Genomic DNA, 12654 nt, shown 5'->3' on the forward strand with positions numbered 1-12654 from the left:
ACAAATTCCGGGATTTTTTTTTTTTTTATGGAATTTTGGCCCCTCAGCTAGGGCTAAATCCAGAGGAGGTGGTCGCTCCCCCCTACACACCCGCACAGGCAGAAGAAAGCAGGGAGACTGCTGCCTCCCTGCAACACCACAGACCTGCCAATACGCAGCAGCGTGTGCTGACTGTAGCACAATGCTGCCGTTGTTGCTGGGGGAGCTTCTGAGCTGGGACAGAGCTACTCGAGCCGGGGGGACCCCTAAAACTGTGGGGCCAACGGTACGTACCGCCTGCCCCCCCCCCCCCCTTAATCCGGCTCTGCTGCTGGAACCCCCCCTTAATCCGTACCCCCTGATGCCCCCTCTCCCTCTGTCTCCACTATTCACCGCTGCTCTGCTAAGCAGAACAGCGAGTACAGGAGCTTTCCAACTGCCCCCCCCCCCCCCCCCGCAGGACACTGCGACCCGCGGGTGGGACAGCGGGACAGACCCCAAAAAATGGGACTGTCCCGCGAAAATTGGGACATTTGGGAGGTATGGGGGGGTGTGAGGGGGTATGCCGTACTTGACCCCCACATCAGCATACTCAGCAGGGTCTCTCTGGCGGGGAGGAGCGTCACTTTCTGGCACACTCCACGCTTCTTAGCTGTAGTTTTGTGGGTCACCAGCCGCTGTGCACTTTCCGTACTGCCTCTGTTATCTCCAGCCCCGGCAACCCCACCGCTAGCTGCAGCACACACTTTAGCCGGCGGGTAGCGCTGCAGAAGTCCGCGCTGCTTGCAGGCTCTCTGACCCCCTCCTCCCTCCAGCAGCAGCGTCTCCTGGGAGCTAACCAGTCACTCCCAGTCTCCCCTTACCATAGTGCCCAGCAGCCGTGAGGTCCGCGCCACGTGCATGCTATGACCCCCTCCTCCCTCCAGCCGCAGCATCTCCTGGGGGCTAACCAGTCACTCCCAGTCTCACCTTACCACAGTGCCCGGCAGCTGCGCGAGGTCTGCGGTGTGTGACTGAGGAGGGGGGGGGTGGGATGCGGACGGGCAGAGGAAGCAGGACTACAGCCTAAGAGAGTCAGCCATGCCAAGTCTCTACCAGCAGCAGATCCCAACAGGTTGGAGTGGAACAGCAGCAGCCAGCAGCAGTGACTCCGGTAAGACACATCTGTCTGTCACCACTGTTCTGTCCCTAATACCAATCTCTCCCGTGCCCTGTGTTCTGTCATGTCCCTGTCACCCCTGGCCTTGACCTGCCACCCTTATCCTGGCCCTTTAACCCTTATCCTGGCCCTGTCACCCTTATGCTGGCCCTGCTACCCCTATCCTGGCCCTGTCACCCCTGTGCTTGCCCTGTCAACCCTATACTGGCCCTGTCACCCCTGTCCTGGTCCTGCCGCCCCTACACTGACCCTGTCACCCCTATCCTGTCCCTGTCATTTCTGTCCTGGCCCCGTCGCCCGTGTCCTGGCCCCGTCACCCCTGTCCTGGCCCCGTCACCCCTGTCCTGGCCCCGTCACCCCTGTTCTGACCCTGTCACCCCTGTCCTGGCCCAGTCAACCCTGTTCTGACCCTGTCACCCCTGTCCTGGCCCTGTTACTGCATACCCTCCAACTACCTTTTTGGCAGGTACAGTACCCGCAGCACCTCCAGACCTCTCCCCAATGCACCACACCTCCGCACCTTCCCCTCCACCACATGTGGCACTCCACCCCTCCCCCACATGCTGTGCCTCCAGACCCCCTACACCACCCGCGGCTCCCACTCCTCCACCCCTTCACCACCCCCAGCAATCTCCAGGCCCCCTCCACCATTCACCCCCCTTATATGTCTCCCCCACACCTGCCCCCCTCCACCCGCAGCATCTGCAGACACCATCCTCCATCCGCGGTCCCCCCCTCACCCACCCCTCACCCACCAATTACACCCCCGCACCTGCCCCTCCACCACCTGCAGCACCTCCGGACCTCCTTCCCCATCCGCCGCAACACCCGTACCTGTCCCTCCCCTACCCATGGCGCCTGCAGACCCCTACCCCACCAGCGGCACTCCCGCCCCTTCCCATCCCACAGCACCTTCGGAACCCTTCACCCATCTGCAACATCCCCACACCTGCCCCTCCCCCACCCATGGCACCCCTGCCACTCCCCCACCTGCAGTGCCTCCGGACCCCTCCCCCATCTGCATCCCCCACTCCTCTGCCCCTCCCCCACCCGCAGCACCTCCCAACCCTTCCCCATCCGGGCCCCACCCCCACTTCTGCCCCCCCTCCATACGCAGCATCTACAGACACCATCCGCAGTACCCGCTGCACCCGCTACATTCTGTACATTGTGGCCTGCAGGTGCTGTTTACGCCGTCGCAAGGGGCTGCGCCTCCTTCACCATCGCACACCCTTTCATTGTGCAATATTTAACCACTAACAAAGGAATGCAGGTGATACTCCATATAACACAAATATTGAACCCCAGAAAGGCATGCAAGGGTTAAGGGGGCGTAGCCCCTTGCGACGGTGTGAAGAGCGCCCGTAGGGCGCGATGAAGCACCTAGTATATATATATATTAAGATCTGTAAAGGCAGCACTCCAAGTGACTTTCAAATAAGACAATAAGTCAGCGTTGTTTTGTCAGCATTTCAGAAGTTGTTTATTTCAGTTCTTTTGTCAGGATCCTGAACTGAAGCAAAATACTTCTGAGACGTTGACTTGTCTTATTTGAAAGTCACTTGGAGTGCCGCCTTTTGCGGATCTTTGCACTGTATTAACCGTTATCTGGCAGAATCATGGTTTGAGGATGGCACCGGCGCACATTGTCTGAAAGGCAAGCAGGAGTGCCAGCTTCCTGCATACTATGTACAGTATATATATGTGTGTGTATGTATGTATATACAGGTACCGGCCACCCCACCGCCGCCAGCTTACTCCCCGCACTGGCCGCCAGCCTCTGTCCTGTGTCGGCCGCAGGGCACGGCCACCTAATCGCCACAAGGCTCCATTTCTCCACTGCCTTCAGCATCATAGGGACCGGCTGCAACTACAGGAGTGACCGGCCACCTCTGCACCGCACATCTAGCTTGAACATGGGGATAAATCAGCAGGTGATATTCATCCCATACTGTTGCATGTTTTGAATAAAAAAAAACCCCCACTAAAGTACTGTAGGCAGGCACTATCCGCCTACTTCGGTGACATCACAAGTTGGACAGAGGTTGTCAGGTTGGTTGGTCTGATGAAAAGTTGGTTAGATGTGTGGAGCAGTGATGAAAAGTTGGTTAGATGTGTGGAGCACTGTTTTAGTTGAACAGACAAGTTGGATGGTTGGAAGTTTGGAGTGTTGGAGAAAAGTTGGTCTGAAGTTGGTCTGATGTATGGCTAGCATTAGGCTGATAGCTGAGGGTCCCCTTTTTCCATGGGTACCAGATTTTTTTTAAATCGGCTCTGCGGAACCGGAGATATCCGACTTCAAAGCTGTGGTCCCCATCTAAGCCTGTTAATTGCTCTTCCCAGCCTGATATCTCGGGTTCTGTCTAACTTAAAGTTTTCTGAGGGTATACTCCAAAAGCTGGGACTCTCCCCTTTCGGCGGACACTGGCAACTTGTCTCTATTATGCCCAGAACCAGAGATATCAGCCTTCAAACAGCTGGTCCTGCTCCAGCTCCACACGCCTAATATGCAGTTTTATATTTTTATTAGTGGATTGCTCTGGCTCCTCTGATCCCCAAGTCCCCAGCACCTCCTGAATTTGTGACTCTCTAGTTTTTTTTTATCCCATTCAAAGCTAACTTGACTTAAGATATCTGCAGTCAAGCAAGCTTCCCTCCCACCAGAAAATTATTAATATTAAGCCTACTTCACTATCCACCCGTCCCCTACGTATTAAACACCCCATACCACCTTGGCAGTCATGTACCAGGGACCCTTCATTCAGCCCAATGCCCCCTTCCACTGTTTAGTGGTCTCCCTCCTGCCCCATCTCCCACCATCTGTGCAGTAAAGGAGTAATTAGCAGAAATTACTGCTACAGGTCCTGCATGCTGAGCGGAAGATAGAACAACCCCTACCACCCGCCGGACATCACAGCTACCGCTGATTGCACTCCCACCCAGGGCCGGCCCGCCCGTTACGCGGGTTACGCAAAGGAGTAAGGCGCAACAGTGTGGAGGGCGCCGGCAGCCTGCACCATGCTCCCAGCCCGCCAGCTCCTATGCTGTGTGTGCAGAGCCGGATTAAGGAGGTGGCACGTATCCCTGGGCCCCCCTACCTGAAAGGGTTCCCCACACGCCAGAGATTAGATCGGTGATTAATCACCAATCCGTGGCGCCGCAGCAGCGGCCACTAAAAGCCTTCATACTGGCGGTGCCACACTGCTGTGCTGGGCTGCCGGCGGCCTTGGAATGAATGAAACTCTGTGACTGCTCTCAGTCAGTGGCCGCACAACCTGCAGCAAGGAGCCGGCTCGGGGAGGGAGGCAGTATGAAGCCACGCAGAGGGAAAAGTAAGTCAGAAGCGTTTTTTTTTTTGTAATAAGTTAAAATTAAATAAACAAAGAATATCTATCTCTATACTATACACTGACTATCAGTTTAAGATGAGGCTGCTTCATCTATTTTCAACATGATGAGTATATGCTGCTGTAGCTGTAATCACTGCCACTTAAGCTGTGACTTTGCACTTTATGGTCATCTATATCTTTTTGTCTACTTCTGCATTATATGGATGTGCTGGATATATATATATATATATATATATATATATATATATATATATATATATATGTTCTACCTGGTGCAATGTGTGTAAGGTGGTCTACCTGGTGCAATGTGTATAACATGCTCTACCTGGTGCAATGTGTGTAACGTGGTCTACCTGGTGCAATGTGTGTAACATGCTCTACCTGGTGCAGTGTGTATAACGTGCTCTACCTGTGTGGTGTAATGTGTATAACGTGCTCTACCTGGTGCAATGTGTGTAACATGCTCTACCTGGTGCAATGTGTATAACGTTCTCTATCTGTTGTAATGTGTGTAATGTGCTCTACCTGGTGCAATGTGTGTAACATGCTCTACCTGGTGCAATGTGTATAACGTGCTCTACCTGGTGCAATGTGTGTAACGTGCTCTACCTGGTGCAATGTGTATAACGTGCTCTACCTGGTGCAATGTGTGTAACGTGCTCTACCTGGTGCAATGTGTGTAACGTGCTCTACCTGGTGCAATGTGTATAACGTGCTCTACCTGGTGCAATGTGTGTAACGTGCTCTACCTGGTGCAATTTATATAACGTGCTCTACCTGTGTGGTGTAATGTGAATTGGTACTATTATGTGGCCATGCTCTTTCCCCATGAAGCCACGCCCCTAAATTTTTGGCGCGCGCCTACGGCGCGCACTGTCCTTGGATTCAAATATGGGAGGGGGAACACCAATTTACTCTCTGCCAAAGGGCACCGAAATGTCTACAGCTCTGGTGCAGTGTCCTGTATGCTACACAGCCCAGTAGCGCTGTCACCCCCTCCTTCCCCTTGCAACAGTTTTGTAGTGTCCAAGTCAAGTCTGTTTTTATATCTGAATAATTATTAATAAGATTAATATGAACCTTCATTCCAATGGGACCCAGAAAAGGACGGGTAGGACCCCAATTTTTAAAAGTTAGATTAAATAGAAAACACTTATTTAGCGGTTTTGCCCTTTAAGTTTTAACTTTGTGGTAGGCAGTTGATTTCACCCATATTTCGCTTAATGCGCTTTAAGCTTTTGTGTGTATAATATTTTCCATCATCCATGGGGGGCGCCAAAATCTATATTCGCTTACCAAAAAATTTAGGCTTGAGCCGGCCCTGCTCCCACCCCTACCACTGGTGGATGCCAGGGGCCTACACTGCTGTTAAGACAGTCCTGGAGCTGCATACCACTTTCTTCCTGCATTTGCAATGCTGGAGCTCACATTGTTAGCGTCACAGTGCATACACACTGTACGATATCGTGAACGATGTGTCCCATATAGTCCTAATGTGTACGCACCTTAAAAGCTTGGTACACAATTGACGATGTGCAGCCGATATATCGTCCGATCCGGCTGATATATCATTTACATCGTACTATATCATGAACAATGAGCGCTCCCTGATGTCATCAATTGTGTACCCAGCCTGAGTGCTTCTAGAACAGTGATGGCTAACCTTGACACTCCAGCTGTTGTTGAACTACACATCCCAGCATGCCCTGCATCAGTTTTAGCATGGCCAAATAACAAAACTGTAGCAGGGCATGCTGGGATATGTAGTTCAACAACAGCTGGAGTGTCAAGGTTAGCCATCACTGTTCTAGAAGGATTACTTGGAGTACAGAAGAAAACATTCCTGGAGAGCAGTCAACAATCTCTAATAGCTGCACCATTTTCCAAGGGCAAGCCCTGATGTTGACGATTTATTGAGTTAACGTTTGCTCCATAAAAATGTCCCTGTTTTTTTTTCAATATTGACCAAATGCATATAGGATTTGAAGCAATGGAAGAGTTACTGGGCAGTTTACATCAGATATCTTGTGTAGTTAGCATTTATTAAAAAATTAATAACAAATTGTCAAGGCAAACCACGCATTATAAATGACTGCCGCTTTTAAAAAAAAGTCAGAGTTCCGCCAGTATCCCGCACCTCCGGCAAACTGACACCATGATGTCCCCCCACAAGTCTTGCACAGTTTACTAGAGCCGGAAACTGGTTGTAAGGGTTTGCAGAATGACCAAAGGTACATAATTTCTGATATGTATGCTCTTACTGTAAATAGATGGGTATGTGTGTATGTGGGGGGGTTGTATATATTTAAAAAATGTATTTCTAATGCAGATTTAATCTCTTGCTTAATAACGTAATTCAACACGAAGTAAAATAAAACTTTTGTTAAAGGGCCACTAAACCACAAAACTGAAATATTCTAAAGCATGGAGGTAAACGTCTCTGATGTGGCAACCAATGAGATTCCGATCTTTTTTTTCTAGTTCTGTTTAGAAAATGAAAGCAAACATCTGATTTGCTCCTGTGGATTACAGCAGTTTTTCCTGTGTACGTTTCCTGAAATGTCCCCCATTGTTTAGTATGACCCTGACTTTCCACTGCAGATCAAGCTATTCTCATCCTCGCCTTTTGTGATGTGATGGTGGGCAGCAGAAGGTGGATGAGTGGGCAAAGGGAAATGAGATGGCAATAACTTTCCAGATGCACAAAAAGTGTTATAAGTTACAAACAAAGTGAACATCACATGTTTTCAAAGCATTCACTAGAGGAGTCTATGTAAAGTTGCATGCACTCAAACTACTTGGTGAAGCAGCCGGACCAGTCCGAAGCAGGAATGTCTTCTACTATACATGCAACTGCAACTTCCGGTGACTCATAACGAATCCCACACATCTTGTGTTTGATTTGTGGAAACACACAAAAGTTACAGAGGGGCAGGTCTGGACTATACGGAGGATGACCAAACTCCTGTATGAGTCCATGGGCCAGAAAATCCTCCACTTTACTAAGACTTGTGGACAGGTTGTCGTGATGGAGAAGGGCATCATGAGTGTGAATTCATGGATGGCAACTGGAAATGGCTTTCGGCACTTTCAGCAGGCATTGGTTGTCATGCCAGTCCCCAGGGATGGTGCACTGCTGGACCAGTGGTACGTTAGCTACATGACTAGTCTTGGCCACAAAAACAGCCAGCATCTGCTTGGCCACACTGCACTCACGTCGGAACTTCTGTGGCGGCGCACCTCCAACTGGCGTCCACTGGGCCGACTGTTGTTTGGTCTTAGGGTCAAAACTGTAGATCCAGGATTCATTGCCCACTGATGATCTCCCAGAGAGAGTTTAGCAACTAGTTTAGTTGCTTAAACTGTCTCTGGGAGATAATCAATTAGTAGGGGGTGTTTAATATGCACGGGAGGGGTGGATGGTGGAGTGAGCTTTATATTCATAATTTGTCCGCTGGGAGGGCAGCTTGCTTGACTGCAGATATCGCCAGTTCCTGGAAACAGATTTCTTAGCTTTCAATTAAATTAAAAAAAAAAAAGTAGAGTCCTAAATTTCAGGAGGTACTGGGGACCTGAGGATCAGAGTTCAGGAGCCAGACCAATCCACCCATGAAAATATAAAACTGCAGAACAGGTGTGTGAAGCTAGAGCAGGGACCAGCTGCTGGAAGGCTGATATCTCTGATTCTGGGCATAGTAGAGACAAGCTGCGAGTGTCACCAAAAAGGGAGAGTCCCAGTTTTTGGAGAATGCCCTCAGAAAAACTCTAATGGGCCCTACACATTTGTCAATCCGTCGCCGAGCTGCCCGACGGTGGATACTGACAATGCTAAATTCCTTTGTCGTATAAACAACCCTTTATGAAGTCTAAGAACACTGTACGCTGTTTGCTTAAGAAGTACCGTATGGGTACGCTATCTGCGTAACGATCGCTCAGCCGTAGGCGAGACGCTCAAGCGTCACGTTCGCTCGCGGCCCAGTGATCACAGGACACGTTATTGGTTATGACTAGAGTAATGATTCGCTATGGCGTAGCGGACGCTCGAGACCACGAGGAGATCACCAGCGGCGCAGACGCTCACAATGCTATACCTTTATGTCTAAACCTTATACCAATGAAATACACAGAATACCTTAATGTGAGTACAGGGTGTAAGTGCAACCTTGTGTAACTTGACTAACTACAAAGCTGCTTGAGCGTCACCGACGCTCAAGTGAACACTTAACACTATAGAAAATACACAGATACTGGTTTAGGTTCCAAAGCCTATTAACTGTATTATATCTAATATACTTGTAAAAGGGGATAACAGTACAAATGATACACTACAATATAACAGAGACTTCCTAACCAAAATACAATACTATCTAATACAATACAATACTAGTCTAGGGGAGATACGAGAGAAAGAGAAGGGAAAGAGAGAGAGAGAGACGGAGAGAGATGAGAGAAATTGGCTCACAGAAAGACAATGATTACGGAGAGAAACTTACGCACAAGGGTAAACGATCGCATGCGCCTGGACATCCAGCACCCGATTTTCAGCAATGAGAACCGTTGAAGAGTGAGAGCTGGATGTGGTCGGCCTGCCTATTTATGCCCCACACACAATGCAATCTCATAGTCCCTACAATCCCATTGTCCATTGGATGAAGGAATTCGACCCTGTATCACAACAAAAGGTCATAGGTTGATTCATACAGGTGGGCTGTGACGATTTCAAACAGCTCAGGTGGGTGGGGAACTAAGTTTCCCGCCGCATACCTGAGTATGAGTAAATAGTAGAAATGGACATAAACTTCTTATGTCCATAACTATTCGCACGAGCGATTAATACGCTCCAAACCAACACCGGAATATTGCTAATTAAATACTCTTCCGATGGGTACCAAACACTGCTGTATGATTCCTGTTAGACCCTTCGTACGATACAAAGAGGGATTCCTTAGCTCAGGGACCTTCTATATTAACCAAACTTTCAGAAACTATCAAAGGGACCATGATCTATAAACTACATTAATTGTGAAAATATGTAACGAATGAGTCGCACGCTACGACTACATAAACTCTACCGTAAATACGCATACCGCGCCTGCGAGTGCCCGCTATTGCGGGTATGCGCCTTCACGGGAGAGCGTACGCATGCGCAGCGCGGACCAGTGTGCGGTGCAAATATGGCAACGTGCATAGAGACATTTTTCTGACTTTGACAGTCCACCCTTTGGCAGTCAATAATAACTGCCACAAAACATTTAAGGAGAAAAATGCAAGTCAGGGGTTAATTGATTTCCATGGTGGGGTAAGGAAGAAGAGAGGAGTAGGTGTGAAGAGGGTATGACCTAGTGAGAAAGTAGAAGCATGTGTGTATGAGTCCATGTTTGGAGGGTCATGTATCATCGTGCCGTACGTGTTGTAAATCAAGCTTCGAGGTATTGCGAAGTATACATTTGAATTCCTTCTTATCCTGTGGTACAGGTCTGTGGATGGGCTGTCAAACTTTACCGAGCTCTTTTCGGATTTTGAACAAAATGGGGAGCACATTTTAGTTGATGATACATGAATGGGGGAGGTATGTGGTTGCTGATATCTGTGCCTGTATTCCCTATCGTCTATGTGTGTCATTACCTGAGGGTTGTAGAGATGAAGATAAAGAACACTTATGGAAAATGCAATGATATTCTATGTCAGGGAAATGTACATCTGTCGTCGAAGTTGTGTTCGGTATCTGTTGAGAGTCGTCTTCTTTGCGCTGTATTGCTCCTTGGGCATGAGCAAATAGCTTTGTCTGAGCCATCAGATTTACAAAAAATGTTGGGCTAGCGTGAGTTTAAAAGTACTAGGGAAACTGGGGATCCATGGCAAAGTTCATCAAGTGTCCATATCATAGGTTGTCAAAACTTCATCTTTGGTGCTTGTCTGTTGTCTGTATAGCGTCTCGTCAACTTCCTCGTCCAAGGGGGTCTTTGTATCTTGGAGAAAAGCAGAAAAACAGGTGAAAGAAACGGACTGTATAATCGCATTTTCATCCCATCCTGGTTTCTATCATTGGGTCATAAATCAAATCCAGGTTAATTACAGTTTCCTCGCTCCTCAAGCTCATCACTCTTGTACTTTGTTTGCACCTCATTAAAGCCTGCCCGCATCTAGATATCAATCCAATCGATATAACGACACCCAAGATACATAGTAGAAACTTTCCAACATCCATTATGACTCCTTGAGCCCAGTCCCCCAAACCGGAGAACCAATTTCGCGGGTTCAACCATGACACCCAACCAGTCAGCTCATTACCTACAGCAGCAAGGGTGAGATTGTGTTTTCGACGAAATTCCCACTTCAATTGGAGAATATCATCCATCTTTTGGTCTATGACCTCTACCGGATCCTCGGTGCTATTTGTGATATACGTGCAACACTTTATGCCGTACTGTGTTGCCAATGTAACACAATATCCGCCTGTTACTACTGTAAGATAATTAAGAAGCATCCTATGCTGAACTAGTTCCGTTTTGTAAGCTTGAAGTTCTCTTCCAGTGTATCTAAACGTGTCATCATACATTTCAGTGATATTATCTAACAAATTGGCGAGTGCGGAAATGTATCTATAATTCATCACTCCCCGAGTGGTACGAGTGAAATCTAACGCTACCAGAACCTGAATCCCGGTGGATTCATGGATAAGATCGGAGGCCGGATGCTCTAACCTTTCTGACAGTTGTCTTTTAACTCGGTGCTCGTAATGAGTGTGAGTATAAGGAGCTTGGGCACCACGGTGTATGTCCTTCATTTTGTCATGTGTAACAGTCATCACTTCAGGCAATACTTTTCCAATATAACACAATCCTTCAGAGTTTGGGGCAAGCCACTTGTACGCCTTTCTCCCGCATATGAAATATGCATCATCGGGGAGAACATATGGGACGGAGAAGGACATGACCATGTTACAAACCTTCCAGGTGAAATCTCCTGACCCTAATTCTTCCATCTGCCTAATGCACGTATCAGTTTGTACGATATGTGCACAGTATCCTGGTGATACCTCTCCAACTCTAGTAATCCTATTTCCTAAGGTATATCGATACCGAAAAGATTTTCCTCTACTGGCTATGTGGCGTACCAGCTCTGTATCTGTAGGCATTCTATCTGCTCTGTGTGAAAAGGTCATGGTAAGGTTGCTCCATGACACTTCCCAATTTCCCGGTTTTCTGGGATTGGAGATGTTGAAACATAAGAGGGACCTATCCACATGGTATTGGTGGAGCTTCAAACTAGGAGGGCTGGAGATGTTAAATCTCCGGTCCACCGGTCTCCCACCACTTAGCTCAAGTACCTCCCCTAACGTTAAAGGAAATGGTACTAGCCCTGATTTGCTATGACCCTGAGGTACTTGAGAGCATACCCAACAATCTGTTTGGTTTAACACATTACCCACTAAAGAGTGATAGTCACTCAATGGATGCCGGTCCATATGGATATTAAAACTGGATTGGCATTTCTTTATGCATCCATCTTCAACCAGATTATCACAGAGCCTACAGATACAATTTTCTTCAGCTAACAATCCATCACAATTTCTTCTATCGGATCGTTTTCTGATACTCGCCTTTGCTTGTTGGTTTGGTTGATCTTGGAAAACTACGCCTCCATCATCATAATCGGAACCCATTCCAGATCCTCTCTCGACCTCTATGGTACTCTCGCCGGAACAGACTGCTCTGGTCAACATCATGGTTAACATCAAAATCCGGATCACAGTCTCTTGGGGCAAGTCCATCTTTGAGGAGGAAATAGAGAAGAATGAGAAGGGGGAAAAAGAAATTTCAAGGAAGAGGGGATGGGAAGTGGAGGAAAACAATAAAAGGGGGAAGGGAGTCGACAACTGCTTTCGATCTTCAAGGCTCAGGTGCCGCCTCAGTCCTCCTGGAACAGACACTCTAGTGATACAACCTCTACCGTCTGTTCCTTATCACGGGACTTCTCTGGATCAGCAACCTTCTTGCAGTGGGATGAATGAACCCAAGTCTCTCTCTCAGCAACCCTCAATGCTGTGGTGCTAGTCAATAAGACCTGGTATGGTCCTTCCCATCTATCAATAAGACAACCTGAGCGTAGAAAATTTCGTATCATTACATAATCCCCAGGTTCAATGTCATGACAATTACTATC

Source organism: Pseudophryne corroboree, chromosome 9 (genome assembly GCF_028390025.1).
Source record: "Pseudophryne corroboree isolate aPseCor3 chromosome 9, aPseCor3.hap2, whole genome shotgun sequence".
In the NCBI taxonomy this organism is placed as follows: Eukaryota; Metazoa; Chordata; class Amphibia; order Anura; family Myobatrachidae; genus Pseudophryne; species Pseudophryne corroboree.